Genomic DNA, 16,341 nt, shown 5'->3' with positions numbered 1-16,341 from the left:
AGCATGCTTGGCAAGTTCAAGGAGCTGCCAGTCAGTATGGCTGGAGCAGAACGGGGGCAGAGCCAGCTTGATGGGTATGCAACCTGGGTGTGCAGAAGGGCCCCACCCTTCATTTAATGCTCTACTGCTGGCATCTTGAAATTCCTTTTTTTTTTTTTGTAATTATTTATTTTTTCTCCCCCCAAAGTCCCAGTAGATAGTTGTATGTCATAGCTGCACATCCTTCTAGTTGCTGTATGTGGGACGCGGCCTCAGCATGGCCGGAGAAGCGGTGCATCGGTGCACACCCGGGATCTGAACCCGGCTGCCAGCAGTGGAGTGCGCACACTTAACCACTGAGCCACGGAGCCGGCCCTTAAATTCTTAATTTTTTAACAGGGGGCCTGCATTTTCATTTCCCACTGGGCGTCATAAATTATGTAGCTGGTCCTGCTGGTAGGAGATACAGTCAGAGGCAGCAGAGGACCACAGCCCCAGAGGCCACTCTCCCATCCTGCCACAGAGCCCGCCCTTCAGGCAGAGGCCTTAAACTCTCCCTGACCATTCAATCCTGATACTGCCCTGTGAAGGTGTCATGATATTTATATTATTTCTTCCCTATATTAGCTTCCTATTGCTGTGGAACAAATTACCACAAACTTAGTGGCTTAAAACAACACAAATTTATTATCTTACAGTTCTGGAGGTTAGAAGTCCAAAATCAGCCTCACGGGGCCAAAGTCTAAGTGTCTGCAGGGCACTTCCTTCTGGAAGCTCTAGGGGAGAATCTGTTCCCTGCCTGTTCAGCTTCTAGAGGCTGCCTGCGTTCCGTGGCTTGTGGCCCCTTCCTCCATCTTCAAAGCACATCTCGCCAACCTCTGCTTCCTTCACTCTGACCCTCCAGCCTCCCTCTGATAAGGAAGGACCTTTGTGATTACGTTGGGCCCTCCATCCCAGATAATCCAAGATAATCTCCCCATCTCAAAATTCGTAACCACATCCGCACAAAATTCCTTGTGCCGTGTAAGGTAACATATTCACAGGTTCCAGGGATTAGGATCGTTGGGGAGCCATTATTCAGCCTACCATATCCCCCACTTTGCAGATGAGAAAACTGAGGCCCAGAGAGGTGATGTGACTTGGGCAAAGTCACCCTCCCAGCAAAAAGACACACCTACAGTTGGGGCCCCTGTCTCTCTAGTTCCTGTCGTGGACTCTAGACCACCTGGAAGGAGGCCCTTTCTGCCCATCTCCGTCTTTCTGCCTCCCGGGCACCTAACCCTCAGTGCTTCAGGAGGTAGACAGGCCCGGATAGTTGCGGCCCAGAGTGTTTGTGCCTAAGACTGTAGCTCACGTGAGGACAGATAAGCGCATCCATCCACCTGGGACTGGGACAGAGAGCAGAGGCCGCCTTTCTGCAGCTAACAGGGTCCCAGGCCACTTCAGGCTTAATCATCAACACCTTATAATTAGGCCTCTCCTGGGTCCCGGGGAGCAGGGCCCTGTTTGTAAGGAAGCTCGATGCGCATGTTGCTGGGACACGTGGCCTGGACCCTTCCTGTTCATGGGGCCCAGGCTCTTAAATCAAGGGAAACACAGCCAATAAAATTGGGCGCCTGACTGCTACTGTGGAGGGGCAGATTTCTCCTCGCAGCCTAGCAACTCGTGGGGCCTCAGCCCGGCCCCAAGGACTCTCTGTGAGCTGCCCCCTGGGGCCACAGCACCAGTGGCTGATCCCAGCTGTCGGCATGCTTTCTGGCCTCCTCCTCATCCTGGGCATGGAAGCCAGAAGAGCAAAGAGAAGACCTTTGTAGGAAATTGGGGGTGGGCTGGAGAAGGTGACAGGTGTTTTCACCAGCTCTGGTCTTTAATACTGCGTGTCTACTTAGCAGAAGGCAGGATGTGGTGGTGGGTAAGAGCATCGTGCTGACATCAGACCTGGATTCAGATCCCACTTCTGCCCCTCATTAGCTCTGTGACCTTAGGCAAAATGATGAACTTCTCTGAAACCAAGCCTCAGTTTCCTCCATCTACAAACTGGGGGTACTAATTTGCCCTCTGCCTCATGGGGTTGTTTTAGTCAATTTAAAAAGTGGGCAAGCGAATTTTCTGCTTGTCGCTTTTTGTTTAAATAACACCTGTACGGTATTAAAAAAAATAATAACAAATACACCCAGCTTAAAAAGCAGAAAATGAATAGTGCCATAGAAGCTCCCTGTGCATGCCTCCTGGGTTCCATCCATCTCCCTCCCTCTCTTTGCCCATAAGAAACCACGGAGTTTTTGTGGTTACCATCCCCTCATTTTCCTTGTGTCTGCCTTTTTGTAGTTTTTATGTCTCCTTCCTTGTGGAGCTAGCAGGCATAAATACATATAACCTCCCTTCCATACCTACTTTCCTACCAAGTTCTGCCTCCTCCCCTCTCCTCTCTGGTACCAAGCAAGGACACTGCTGGTTGGGAAACCGGAACATCAAGCTTGTCAGTACTGTAGTCAACTTAGAATTAATAGGCTCTGAGTGAGCACCAGAGGGACTTCACTGTGAGTAAAGTACGTGTACCAAGAGGCGGGGACTTCCTAGAAAGTACGGAATAAGCCCAAGCTTTATATTCAAACAAACCTGGGTTTGAATATCGGCATTGCCCACCAGCCTGAGCCAACAATTCTTTGCATTCACTCTAAAAATCTTGAGTGTCTACTGTATGACAGGCACTGCGGGGATGAAACAGACAGGGTCCCTGCTTTCATTTAGTTGGGCAGATCACCATTAAACAAACATACAAACATAAAACTGTAAATTATGATAAGCACTAGGCAGAAAAGAAAACAGAATTCATGGAGGACTCATTTAGGGAAACGGGAAAGGCTTTCTCTGGGGAAATGATATTTGAGCTGAAACTTGTACTTCCTTGCCATCTGACTTGGGCTAAAATAAAGTCAGTTTTCTCATGGGCCAAGTGGAGCTGGCTGTTACCCCTCGCACCTTTGCCCGTGGTAATAGGCCCTGACTCAGTGCCTGGCTCGTCAGAGCCCCTCAGTAAATGCCATTTCCCTCCCTCCCTCCCTGTGGGCCCTGGCAGTGTCTGTTGCTGGAGATCTGCTGAGGAGCTGTGTTAGTGAGCAGTTAGTAAGTGATGGAACCTGTTGCTGGCGGTGAGTTGTGAAGCCCTCTAAGCGAGCCTCACTGGCCCCTCTTTGACTGTGTTTGATGGCCCACCCTGGGGCAGGGAGGGAACGGAGGGGGTATATTGTCCACCGTCAACAGGAAGGCTCCATCTTTTCCTGGAGAAGGTGGTACTGTAGAGTCACATCCCAGCTCGGCGGTGAGTCGTTTCCCCTCTCTGAGCCTCCTGTTCTCATGTGCAAACTAGTCCTTATACCTCCCGGGTGGGTGTGTCACGTGGAACAGTGACTTTTCATATCAAGTGCTCAACACATCGTGGGCCCCCAGCAAGCGTGGCCATTATCACCGTTCCCATCAGAGCGGGGAGGAACCGGGACAAAGGGACAGAGGGGCTGGGTACAGCTGGAGGGACGAATGGGAGAGCCAGAGGGCGGATTCACGCCCTCTGGGTTCCAGTCTCTGCCCCGCCCGCTCCCAGCCGGGGACCCTGGGGCAGGCCCCTCCGGTCGGAGCCTCGGCCCCCGAGGCCGTCAGACAGCTCGGGACGGGACTCCCGCCCCCGGCGGCTGTGCAGGCACGCCGCGGAGTCGCCGCTCCGGACCCGAGTGCAGGGGTGCCGGTGCGGCCCTCCCTGCCGGACACGGGGCTTGGGGGGAACGTCCACCCGAGAGGGCGGGCGAAGACGGCTCGGGAGAATGCAGAAGGCGGCCTTGCCCTCGCATCGGCGACCTCCTTTGTCCGCGGAGGCCGCGGGCGGGGTGGGGGGGGGTCCCCGCGCGGGGCGGCCGGGACGCGGGGCTGTGACCTCATCGGCCGGCGCCGTCCCGCGGGGCCATGAGATCATGAGATGCCGGCGCTCGCCGAGGAGTCGATGTGTTGGGAGCGCGGGCACAGCCGGCCGCCCGCCGCGGTGATCTCATCCGGGCCCCGGGGAGGAGGCGGCGGCCCGCCCGCGCCGCCCGCGCCGCCCGGGGGGGGATGGCCGGCCGCCGCCGGCCGCTGACGTCACCCGCAGCGCCGGTTGCCGGGTAACGCGCAGCCACCGCCTGTGGCCCCGCCCCCGCCGCCTGTGGCCCCGCCCCCACCTGCCGCGGGCCCAGCCTCTATGCGTCCCCGCTCGCTCTTAACTTTTTTTTGCACTGAGATATAACTTACGTACTGTAGAGTGCTCTAATTATAAATATACACGCTCGATGAATTTTTACATATGTATGTATCCGTATGCAAAATATGTATATGTATGTCCATATGTTTCAAGGTATTATCGGGCTCTCCAATAGACATCTAATCTGAGCCACATAGGCAATTAAAAAATTTCCAGTAGCCACATTAAACAAGTAAAAACGAACCGGTGACATTAATTCTAATAATATATTTTATTTATCCCAGTATGTCCCAAGTATTATCATTTCAACATGTAATCAATATAAAAAGTTTTAATGAGATATTTTACCTTTTTGTTGTTTTTCTCTAAGACTGAAATTTCTTGTGTATTTTATACTTTCAAGTGCATCTCAATTCGGATTTAGCCCCATTTCAAGTGCTCAGTAGCCACATGTGAGGAGTGGCTGCTGTATTGGGCAGCACGGATAGAAAACATTTCCAGCCCCTGGAAGTCTCCTTCGTTCCCTCTTCTGGTCAGCACCGCTGCCAAGAGTACCCATTATTCTGAATTCTATCAGGCCCATTCAGTTCTCTCCCCCCAGCACATCTTGTATCTTTTCTTTCTCTCTCCCCACATCTCACTTTATCTCCTAGGATCTCTCTCTGTTTCTCATAGGGCTTCAAAGCAAGAGATGGGAGGTCAGACTGGCTTTAAATCCTGGCTCTACCCATGTCTAGCACTTGGACAACCTGCTCTTTGAGCCTCTGTTTCCTCAGCTGTTAGCGAGGGCTCATAATAGCAGTGTCCATCTCCTAGGGCTGCCAGAGTTTGGAGGCAGCATGCAGTTCCCAAGTATTCCGCAGAGAAAATTTCATCACCCGACTGAGCCAGCCCTAGTTCTCTATTTGTGCTGGTTTCTTTTCTCTTCCGTCTTGTAATTCTCTCGCTAACTTGGTCTCCCACACTCTCTTCCTCCCTCCTGTGTCTCTGTGTTTGAGCTTTCTCATCTGAGAAATGGGAATGGATCATTTGATGTGCAGTTCCTGGCCCATGGTAAATGCTTAGGAATAAAGATAATACTTTCTCCTCCTTGTCCCCCTCTTTGGCTGGTCCATCACTCCCGGGAGCCCTTCTTCTTCTTGGGGCCTCTGACTCTGTCATTTCTCTCTTCCCTTCTTCTGCACACATTCCTTTTTTCCTCTCCTGTGTCTGCCTCCTTCCCTCCCTCCCTGCACTCCTCTCTAGCCTTCCTCCTATTCCCAGGCCCCTCAACACTTCTTTCCCCCACCGCTCCTGGCCACACTGTTCTGAAGTCAGTTATCAAGCTCTCCCCCACCCGCAGGCTCCTCGAGATGGAGAAGACCCAGATTGGGCCCGCCTGCCCCTCAGTGATGCACAGCACTTCAGAGGTCGCTGTTCGGGCTGTTTTGTTCTGGAGGGCTCTGTCAGCTGCGGTCCCCCCGCGCAGCCTGCAATCATAACAGACCTGCAGGCCGCCTTCCCAGGAAAACAAGTCTTTGTTTTCAGCCCCCTTGCGCCTGCCCAGCCCGCCCATTTTGGAGCAGGAAGTGTGGCCCCGTCCCCTGTGGCGGATCGGGGGCTCCTGAGCAGTCCAGGGCCAGAAAAGCAAGTGAGGGAAAGCCACCCGGGAGGCTGAGGGGCCCTTTGCACTTCCCAGGGGCCCCTTTGGCCCGGGAGGCTGGACACAATTCCTGCTTATTTTCCCCCACGTTGAAGGAGGGCTTTGCAATGAGGACTCTGGCCCTGTGTAGCGTTAGTTCAGGGACGCCTCCTCGCCTCCTTTTCCTGGCACCCCCCTTCTATTGGGGAAACCACCTCTCCCATCTCCCTGTAGTTCTGATGAAGCCATCAGTCACGGCGCCCTGCCCGCTCTGGCCATGTGACCAGACCGACCAATCATAGAACCCTGTGCCTCGTTTGGCCTCCATGGCCTCCAAGCTTGGTTCTAAGGGTAGAGGTCTGACTCCAGCAGGGCCATGCGAGGCTTGCCATTCAGTTTGGTAAATGGGCCCAGGGAGAAACGGGGTCTCTGTTTATGCTGGAGTTCAAGCTCTAAGAGTATTGGCTTGGAGCTGCCAGTGGTCATCTTTCCTACCTGATATAGATGAGTCCAGCACTTTTTAGTTGTGTGTGTGGGAAGGTGGGGGTAGGTTGCCTAGCCTCTCTGTGCCTCAGTTTCCTCATCTGTAAAATGGGAGCATTAATAGCACCTCCCTCAAAGTTTTGTATGGCAGGATGGTGCCTAGCACATAGTAAGAGCTAAGTACATGATAATAATTATCATCATCATCACCATCACTTAGAGAGAGAGCCTGTCCTTGGCAGGAGAGAATGAAGCTTACACACAAAGAGGAGCAAAGACAACGTGAGCTGAGAGATGGGGAAGAGAAGGAGAGATAGAAAGGCAAAACTGTAGAAGTATAGAGAGATCTTTGACTACACTGTTTGAGCTCCTGGATCCAGCTGTACCTGAAGCAAGAGCCACCCCTGTCTTCCCAGTTTTGTGACCCAGTACATCTCATTCTTTGTGTAACCTACCTCAAGTTAGCTTTCTGTCACTTACAACCAAGAGACTCTATAATACAGGCTCTTATACCAGTAGTTCTTGTAATTGTGCTTAGTAGCCCAGAATGTCAGAACTGGTTAATACTCCCATCACACAGAATAGAACACTGAGGCCCAGAGAGGGAGAGCACCTTACCCAAGGCCACACAGCTAGGAAGGATGCACACCTAGCTATCTGACTTCAAACTCGACACTTTTAACAGTTTCACATTACAAATGGTTACATATAAAAATCAATTCTTTTCCGTTCTGCCTTCTGGGCCGCTGCCATCCTATTTAATCAGTCTTAATTCATTGCGTCTGTAAGGTGTCTTATACTTACAAGACTGCTAGCAGGGGCTACAGCTAACACTTATTGACTACTCACCATGTGCTAGGCACTGAACTCAACTCTTCACGTGCATTAGCTCATTTAACCTCCCAGGAAGCCTAGGAGGTAGATACTAGCATTAGCCCCATTTTACCAATGAGGAAACTGAGCCAGAGAGTGATGACGTAACCTGCCCCAGGTCACTCAGTAAGAGACAGAGTCAGAATTCAAACCCAGGTCATCTGACTCCCAAGTCTATGCTCTTCACCACTGTACGTGCTCAGACCCCAGGGCCTTACCAGCTTGGAAGAGGCAGAGCTGGGACTTGCACCCACTGCCACAGTCCGTCCGTCCATCCTTCCTTCCTTCCTTCCTCCCTCCCCCACCCTCCCTCCCTGCACGTCTTCCCTTGGTGCTCTTGTGCCCAACCCAGCCGTCACTGCACAAACTGCCTTCCTCTCTCCTAGCCTTGTCATTTTATAGACACTTGTACACAGACCCTCAGTTCCTAGCACCTTTGGCATCAGGGTTTTCTATGAGCTACACCTGTGGAAAACCTAGCTGTTTGAGCCACAAGGTTGTTTAGCCCACCCATTCATTCAACAAACACTTGTTAATCACCTACTGGGTGCCAAACTCTTTGTATTAGTTAGACTTGGAATAAACTAATAACAGCAAAGAATCCAAAATAATAGTGGCTTAAATTTAAAAAGTTTATTTCTTTCCATGCAAAGCCTAAAAGTAAACAATCCAAACCTGGTAATGTGACACCTTCCGGCTCACTGCTTCACCAATCCTAGGGTGTGAGACTCCTCCTCATGGTCCAAAATGGTGGCTAGGCACCAGCCATCACATACAAGTTCTAGACAGCACCATGGAGGAAGGGGGCAGAATAAGATAAAAGATTCTCTGAAGATGCCACTTGATGCTTATACTATATCTTAATGCCACTAAAATGGCACCTAGATGCAAGGGAAGCTAGGAGATATAGTCTTTGTTCAAGACTGCTGTGCATCCAATAAAAAATTGAGGACTCTAGTACTAAGGAGGAAGGGGAGAAAGGATGGGGGTGACAGCCAGCAGCTAGGGACACACCCTGACTAAGCACAGGGGAAAGATGGTGAACAAGATATGGTTCTCTGCCCTCATGAAGCTCACAGAAACAGTTAGTAATAATAATAGTCAAAGTTATCGAGGACGTCCTCTGGGCCAGGTTTTTCTCAGGGGTTCTCAAACGTTTTAGGCTCAGGACCTCTTTTTAAAAGTATTGAAGACCCTAAAGAGCTTCTGTTTATGTGGATTATAGAGCGATGACATTTAATATTGTGGAGTGTCACATCTTTAGCTCTTTACCTATGTTAACGTATTTTGCTGACAAGAGAGGACTTCTAAAGTGGCCTCTGGAGCTGGCCTGCCTGGGTTCAAATTCTGTTTCTGCCACCTCCCAGCTGTGTGACCTTGAGCAAATGACTTGACATCTCTGTGCCTCGGTTTCCTCTTCTGTAAAATGAGAATAATGATAGCTCCTATCGCATAGGTTGTTGTAAGGATTAAATGAACTAATACAAAGTACTTAGAACAGCACCTGGCAAGTTATAATCCCTCAGAGTATATATTTGCCATGATTAACATCACAGCACTCTGAGGGACGTATTATCATTATCTCCAGTTTGTAGATGAGGACACTGAGGCCCATTCATTCAGCCGATGTGTATGGAGCATCCTGTTTGGTGCCAAGCACTGTTCTACATTCTGCAGACAGAAACAGTAGTGTCAGAAAGACCCAGGGCCCCTACGTTTCAGGAGCTTATATTCTCTTAACAAAGAAATATAGACTATGCTGGGGAGTGAGTGCAATACAGAAAATGAAAGAGGACACCGAGGGTGGGGATGCCAGGGAGGAGAGGGGGGCCCAGGGCTTCTATTGTGTATGCATTGTTCAGACTTCCTTCCTGACAAGGTGACATTTGTCCCGAGAGGAAGTGAGGGGGCCAGCCTGGCAGATATCAGGAAGACGGGAAGAGCAAGTGCAAAGGCCCTGAGGCAGGACTGTGCTTGGCTTTTTTGAGAAACAGGCCCCATCAGACATGTGGGCGGGTATCTTATAGGACCTGGAGGACATGGTAAGGGTTGCAGATGTCACACTGAGCAGGATGGAAGACATTGGCAGGTTTGAACCAGGGGATGATTTGATCTGTCTTGTATTTTGAAAAGCTCATTTTGGATGCCGTGGGAAGAATAGACCATAGTGGGCAAGGATGGAAGCAGGAGTCAGTTAGGGATTTGTACACGAGCTGGATGTTGGTTATGTATGAGAGAGAGGAGAGTCAAGGATGATTGCAGGGGTCTGGGCCTGTTCCACAGGGAGAGGAAGTACCTAGCTTGAAAATGGCAGGGCCAGGATTTGAACCATTCAATAGATAAGAACAGAAGACCTACATTCAAATTACAGGTCGGCTACTTGCCAGCTGTATTCATCTACTCAGGCTGCTCTAATAAAATGCCACAGACTGGGGGCTCAAGCAGCATTAATTTTCTCACAGTTCTGGAAGGTATAAGTCCAAGATCAAGGTGCCAGCTGATTCGGTTCTTGGTGAGGACCCCCTTCCTGGCTTCCAGATGGCTGCCTTCTTGCTGTGTCCTCACATGGTGCGGAGGGAGGGAGAGAGGGAGAGAGGGAGAGGGAGGGAGAGGGAGAGAGGGAGAGAGGGAGAGGGAGAGAGAGGAGAGAGGGAGGGAGAGAGAGAGAGAGAAGGAGAGAGAGGGAGAGAGGGGAGAGAGGGAGGGAGGGAGAGGGAGGGAGAGAGGGAGAGAGGGAGGGAGAGAGAAAGGGAGAGGGAGAGGGAGGGAGAGAGAAAGGGAGAGAGAGAGGGAGGGAGAGAGGGAGAGAGGGAGAGAGGGGAGGGAGAGAAGGAGGGGGAGAGGGAGAGAGAGGAGAGAGAGAGAGGGAGAGAGAAAGGGGAGGGAGAGGGAGGGGAGAGAGGAGGGGGAGAGGGAGGGAGAGGAGGAGAGAGAGGGAGGGAGAGGGAGGGAGAGAGAGGGAGGGGGAGAGAGAGGGAGAGAGAGACAGAAGGAGAGAGAGGGAGAGGGAGAGAGGGGAGAGAGGGAGGGAGAAGGAGAGAGAGGAAGGGAGAGAGCGGGAGAAAGAGGGCGAGGGAGAGAGAGAGAATGCTCTCATGCCTTTTCCTCTAGGAGCACAAATCCCATTCATGAGGTCCACCCTCATAACCGAATCACCTCCCAAAGGCCCTGCCTACAAATACCATCACACTGGGGGTTAGGGCTTCAACAGATGAATTTTGCGGGGACACAATTCAATATGTACTACCAGCTGAGCAGCCTTAGATGAGTACCTTAGTTCTTTTTTTGTTCTTTTTCTTTCTCTTTTTTTGGCTTCAAACAACAACCGTTTTCTTTTTCCTCACGATTCCATGGGCCACGAGTTCAGTTAGGGCACGCTGGGGACAGCTGGTCTCCACGTGGTGTCTCCTGGGGCGGGACCCCCCCACATGGCTTCTTCCCTCGCAGGTCTGATGCCTTGGCTGAAATGGCTGGAGGGACTTGCCCAGGTGCTGTGTCTGGGGCCTCCGTTCTCGCTGTTGGCTGGGTGCCTTGCTGGGCACGTAAGGCCTGGGCTTGGAGGTCCCAGATGGGACTTCTGCCTCATTCTAGTGTTCCTTAGTTCTTCTGGACCTGAGGCTTCTCGTCACTAAAGGAAGGTGACAGTAACAATGCCCACATCTCTGGATTATCCTGAGGTTCCTTACTAGCTCTTATCATGTACCAGGCCCTTCCTGGGTACCCATATTTTAGGTTCATTTGCTCATTTAATCCTTACAATCACCCTGGTGTATTGGAACCAGGTTACACCGGCTTGTGAGAGCCGATGGTTAAATTTTCAGGAAATTCATGAGCAGTTGTTAAACCCTTGGTAGCTTGAAATTGGCCTTGTGGGAGTATTTACACCACAGAAATTAGTGAACACACAATCAGGGCCTTTTTTTTTTGTTTTCCAGAAAGCTGATTTGCCAGCACACCACTGTGTGTGTGTGGTGTATGTATGTATGTGTGTGTGTATGTGTGTGTGTATATATATATATAATGTATTTATGTATTCAACCCCATTTACAGATGAGGAAACTGAGGCTCAGAGAGGTTAAATTATTGTCCAAAATCAACCAATTTAGTAGGTGGCAGATCTGACCTTGGAGCCTCAAATCCCATGCCCTTCACCACTGAGCTGCCCCGCTTCTGTAGCTGAGAAAAAGTGTATGAAAGAAATTCGTAAACAGGCAAAGCTGTATGAATATTCATTCTTAATCCTGACACAGAAAAAAATCTTTCGTCCCTGTCTATCCACTCTTGAAACATTTACGCTGCAGACAATTATCTGCTTATGTCTTGCCTCCCTTCCTCCTCACCCCCATAATTCTTCAAATCATCTTTCCCATGTAGGCACATTCTCAAAAATTCTCCTTCTCTATTCATTTCTTCTGCTTCCCAGCATCCTACTCTCCTTCATTTACCAGCCTTTTCCAGAGTCAGCCCTCCGTTGTTTCCTTGTTTCCCATTTCACTGCTTCTCCCACCTGCATCCCAGCAGTAAGGCAGTCAGAAGAGAATCCGCCCTCCCGCCCCTTTACCAGAATCCCGGCAGAGAACTCTCCGCGCCGCCGCAGTCCTCTGGCAGTTGCTACTGTTCCCCCTTCACGGGTGGCGGGGAGGCCAGACGGCTCATAATCTGATGGCTTTCCTTGTTCTCTGACACCCCAGAAAAACCACACTTTCCATTTGGTGGTCGTCAGAAATAACACGCTTAAGAAACCTGGAATTATAAAACTGCTTAATTAGAGAGAGATGGTTTCACTGGGATATGCCCAGTTTTCCCTGGTGGTTTCTCTCCTTCTCCAAGTGGCCCACCCCCCGCAGCTAATTGCTACCTTAGCACGCTGCCACACAGGCGCTGACTCCCTTTATCTTATTTTTTGTGACATTGGTGCTTGCTTATAAAGAGAAGTTCTCTCTTCGATGTTCCAACTCTCCTCCATCAGCAAACTCTAGGAAGTGGATGTGAGTAATGAGGGTGGAATCTTTAGCTTTGAAGGTCCCCAGTTATTAAATGAGTACCTACTGTGTGCTCGATGCTGGGGATACGACCAGGAGCCAGATTATCTTCACACTTACGGGGCTTATAGTCCAGTGGGGGAGACAGATCCTAAAATTTCTTTTTAAATATTATGAGAAGTGCTCTGAAGGAGTGATTTAGAAGATGTGACAGGAGCACCCAATTTAATTAAGGAGTTGGGGAAGGCTTTCATTGGAGGTGACAGCTGAAACCTAAAAGATGAACAGGTGTTAGCTCAGCAAAGAGTGGGGGGCCCGGAGTCCTGTCTGCAGAGGAAGAGCTAGGTCTACGTAGTGAAGCTGCTGAGAGAAGGGCCTAGGAGCTGGTACCTGAGCCTGCTCTGAAGTTCTGGGAATGTGTTGGAGTCCCCATCATGACCTGACTCATCTCGGTTCTGATGTTCTAGACCGGGGGTTGGCAAACCACGGGCCACAGATCAAATACGTCCAACACCCGTTTTTATAAATGAAGTTTTATTGGAACGCAGCCATGCCTATTCGTTCACCTATCATCTGTAGCTGATTTCGTGCTTCAGAATCAGAGGGAAATAGTTGTGACCAAGACTGTATGACCTCAAGGCCAAAGTATTCAGTCTCTGGCCTTTTGCGGGGAAAGATTGCTGGCTCCTGTTCTAGACCCTCTCAGCAGGCAAGTAGGAAGCTTGGTGGCTGGACCAGGGGACCAGCCCACAGCTAATGGAGCCTGAGAATTGGGGGATCCAATGATAGTGACCAAGGCTAAATAAGAGCAGTAATAATAAGGTGGTGTGCCACAGCATCTGACCCCAGGCTGTCTGGCTCCCGAGGCTGCACTCTTAACCAGCAAGCCAAGCTGGTGGTAGGTTAGCCTGAGAGGAGACAGCAGGGTCTGTCCCCAGAGTCAGCAGGATGCCAGCCTGCAGGAGTTCCCAGAGACACAGGGACATAGGACCTTTCATGAGGGGGCCGTGTCCTCACCCACCGTGAGGCCAGGCAGACTGAGCAGGAGGCTGCCCACCAAGGTGGCCCAGGGCCATTGACCATCCTTTCTGTCACCTCTGGGCTTCTGGAACACCTTCTCCTCCCTCATCCTCCCCACAGTTTCTTCCCCAGGCTGGTTCCTACTTACCTATTAAAATGGTGCTTCTCAAACTTGAACGTGCACACAGATCACCTGAAAACCTTGTTCAGTTGTAGATTCTGATTCAGTAGGTCTGGGGTGAGGCCTGAGATTTTGCATTTCCTACAAGCTCCCAGGTGATGCTGACACTGTTGGTCCACGGACCATACTTTGAGTAGCAAGACTTTTAAGATTGGCTTCGATGATACCTTCTCTTAGAAGCCTTACCTAATCAGTCCTCCACCGCCACTCCCTCCCCATGCCTCAATTCTGGGGCCCCCTCGTGCTTACTTCTGGCAGAGTTCTACCACCAATGAGTTCTTCCTCATTGGGTAATGAGCTCCCTGAGGACAAGGATGAGATCTTCGTTATCTTAGTATCACCAGAGCCTAGCGCTGTGCCTGGTACATAGTAGGTGTCCAGTAATGGAAGGAAGGGAGAGAGGGAGGGAAGAGAGGAAGCATCAATGGATGGGAGGGAAAGAAGGAAGGAGGGAAGGAAGAAAGGAAAGGCGGATGCGTGGATGGATGCATGGATGGATGCATGATGCGTGGACGGATGGCTGCATGGGTGGGAGAGGAGGAGGAAAGTAAGACAGGAAAGGAAAGTTCTTTGGAGGTGCACTAAATTCAAGGAGGAGTGACAAAAGCAAGTTAAAGTTGGAAGTTGGGAGAGACTGGGCTGTTGGTCCGGAATGAGACAGAACATGCAGTAGTTGAGAGACCCTGGGTGACAACAGTTGAGAGCAGTGAGGGAAGCATGGGGCAGCTGAGGTTGGGTGGTTCAGGAAAACAAAGCTCACAGCATGGGTGTTCTGCAGAGCCTGGGGCCTGCTGTCGGGACGTGGACAGCGTTGGGCAGCCCAGCCATCCATTGAGCTGCCGCACCATGGCTCCAGCACCAGTGGCCTGTAAAAGAAACCTGGTGGCCGTCCTCCACATCTCTGCTCCCCAGTCACCTCCACCTTCCCACAGGCTCCAGAGGGAAATCAGCATTGCCCTCCAGGGAATATTTCTGCGGGTCAGGGACTGCTAGGAGTCTGGAGGGGCCCCTGGGAAAATGATGACCTCACAATTGTGACAAACAGTCACAAAGGTCGGGCTTTGGGGTGAGTGGAGGACTGGATGCCCTTCCTTGGTCCTTAACAGATGGAAGGGGTCCCCTGCTGAGTGACCTGTGCCCAGCCCATCAAGGCGGAACATAACTGGGTGGATGTAAAGTCTCCATCCGCATCCCGCACATCATCCATTGGACGGATACGCAACATATTTTTAAAACCATTTTTTCCCTTTAATTTAAACATATTATATGCTCGGTACAAAAAAATTGAAACAGGCAGAACAACACAAAGAAAATGAGTATTTCTGCTTTCTGCATCTTTTCCCCTTGGAACTGTAATGTGAACATGTCCCTGGGTCAATAGATATTCTTCGCCAGGATGATTGCTTTTTTAACTTTTTATTTTGAAATGATTTTAGACTTAAAGGAAAAGTTGCAAAAATAGTACAGAGAATTCCCGTAGACCATTCACCCAGCTTCCCCTAATGTCACCATCTGATGCCACCATAGTACAATTAGCAAAGCCAGGAAGTTAACATCGAAACCGTTAATATTAACTAAACTACAGACCGCATTCAGATTTTGCCAATTTTCCCACTAACGTCTTTTTCCTAGTCTAGGAGCAAATCCAAGATCCCATGTTGTATTTATTTGTCATGTCTCCGTAATCCTCTCTGATCTGACAGTTCCTTGGTCTTTTCCTTGTCTTTCGTGACCCTGACACTTTTGAAGAGTGCTGGACAGTTATTTTGTAGAATGTCCCTCAGTTTGCATTTGTCTCTGTTTTCATGATTCAATTGAGGTTGTGAGGTTTTGACCAGAAAACCACAGACGTGATACTGTGTCCCTCTCAGTGCATCCTGTCAGGGGGTTCAGGCTGTCCCTATGACCTATTGCTGGGGATGTTAACCTTGATCACTTGGTTAATGTGGTATGTGCTGGGTTTTGTCACTGTAAAGTCGCTATTTTTCAGGATAATATTTGAATGGCTGTATGGCTTTCCATTATGGATCTCTACCACGAAAATGAGATGCTCTTTTTGTACATTTAGTTTGTTACTTGTTTTTGTTTATAATGTTACAAAGAATGCTACAGTGACTATTCCTATCAACACATCTTAGCACACGTCCCTGATTATTTTGTTAGGGTAAATTCCTAGACAAGTAGAATTGGTGCAAAGATTATTTCCTTTTTAAGGCGATGCATGCCTGGGGTGGGGCTGTTTGTTTCTGTGTTGGATTGTTCATTTGTTTTAATCATCTTTATTGAGGTATAATTTAAATTCAATAAAATGCACAGATTTGAAGCATATATTTCAATGAGTTTTGGAAAGTGTACCCACCCATGTAACCACCTTCCCAATCACGATATGAAATATTTCTATCATTCCTCAAAATTCCTTGATGTCTCCTTGCGGTTGGTCCTCCCTCCTCACCCCAGGCAACTACTGATCTGATTGCTGTCACTCCAGGTCAGCGTTACCTAGTCTAGGACTTCATATAAATCAGAATTACACAATATATACTCTTTTATGACTGTCTCCTTTGATTCAACATAGTATCTTGAGATTCACCCATGTTGTTGTGCATATCGGCCATTTGTCCATGTTTATCTCTGAGTAGTGTCCTGTTGTATAAATGTACCACCATTTGTTTATTCATTCTTCCACTGATGGATATTTGGGATGTTTCCAGTTCGGGGGTATTATGGATAAAGCTGCTATGAACATTAAGCGTACAAATGGACAGATGTTTTCATTTCTCTCGGGTACTTCCTAGGAGTGGAATTGCTGGGTCGTAAGTATGTGTGTGTTTAACTTTATTAGACATGACAGGGTGGGGTTATCATCTCATTTTATAGCACAGGCCACAGAAAGCTTGAGGGACTCGTCCAAGGGCAAAAAGGAGGAAGGGAAATAGAATTTGTGGAGCACTGCTCTGTGCCAGGCACGATGCTA

The 16,341-nt window shown here is 49.7% G+C and overlaps 1 protein-coding gene across 8 annotated transcripts in view; it reads left to right on the top strand.

Moving 5' to 3' along the window:
* Window positions 1-16,341, top strand: part of RNFT2 (ring finger protein, transmembrane 2) — a 67,610-nt gene that overhangs the window by 38,284 nt on the left and 12,985 nt on the right. The window lies entirely within an intron of this gene.

This window comes from Ceratotherium simum, chromosome 35 (assembly GCF_057802395.1).
Source record: "Ceratotherium simum simum isolate JZ-2026a chromosome 35, ASM5780239v1, whole genome shotgun sequence".
Lineage (NCBI taxonomy): Eukaryota > Metazoa > Chordata > Mammalia > Perissodactyla > Rhinocerotidae > Ceratotherium > Ceratotherium simum.
The sequence above is the reverse complement of the archived record's forward strand: the minus strand, read 5'-3'. Positions and strand labels throughout refer to the sequence as shown.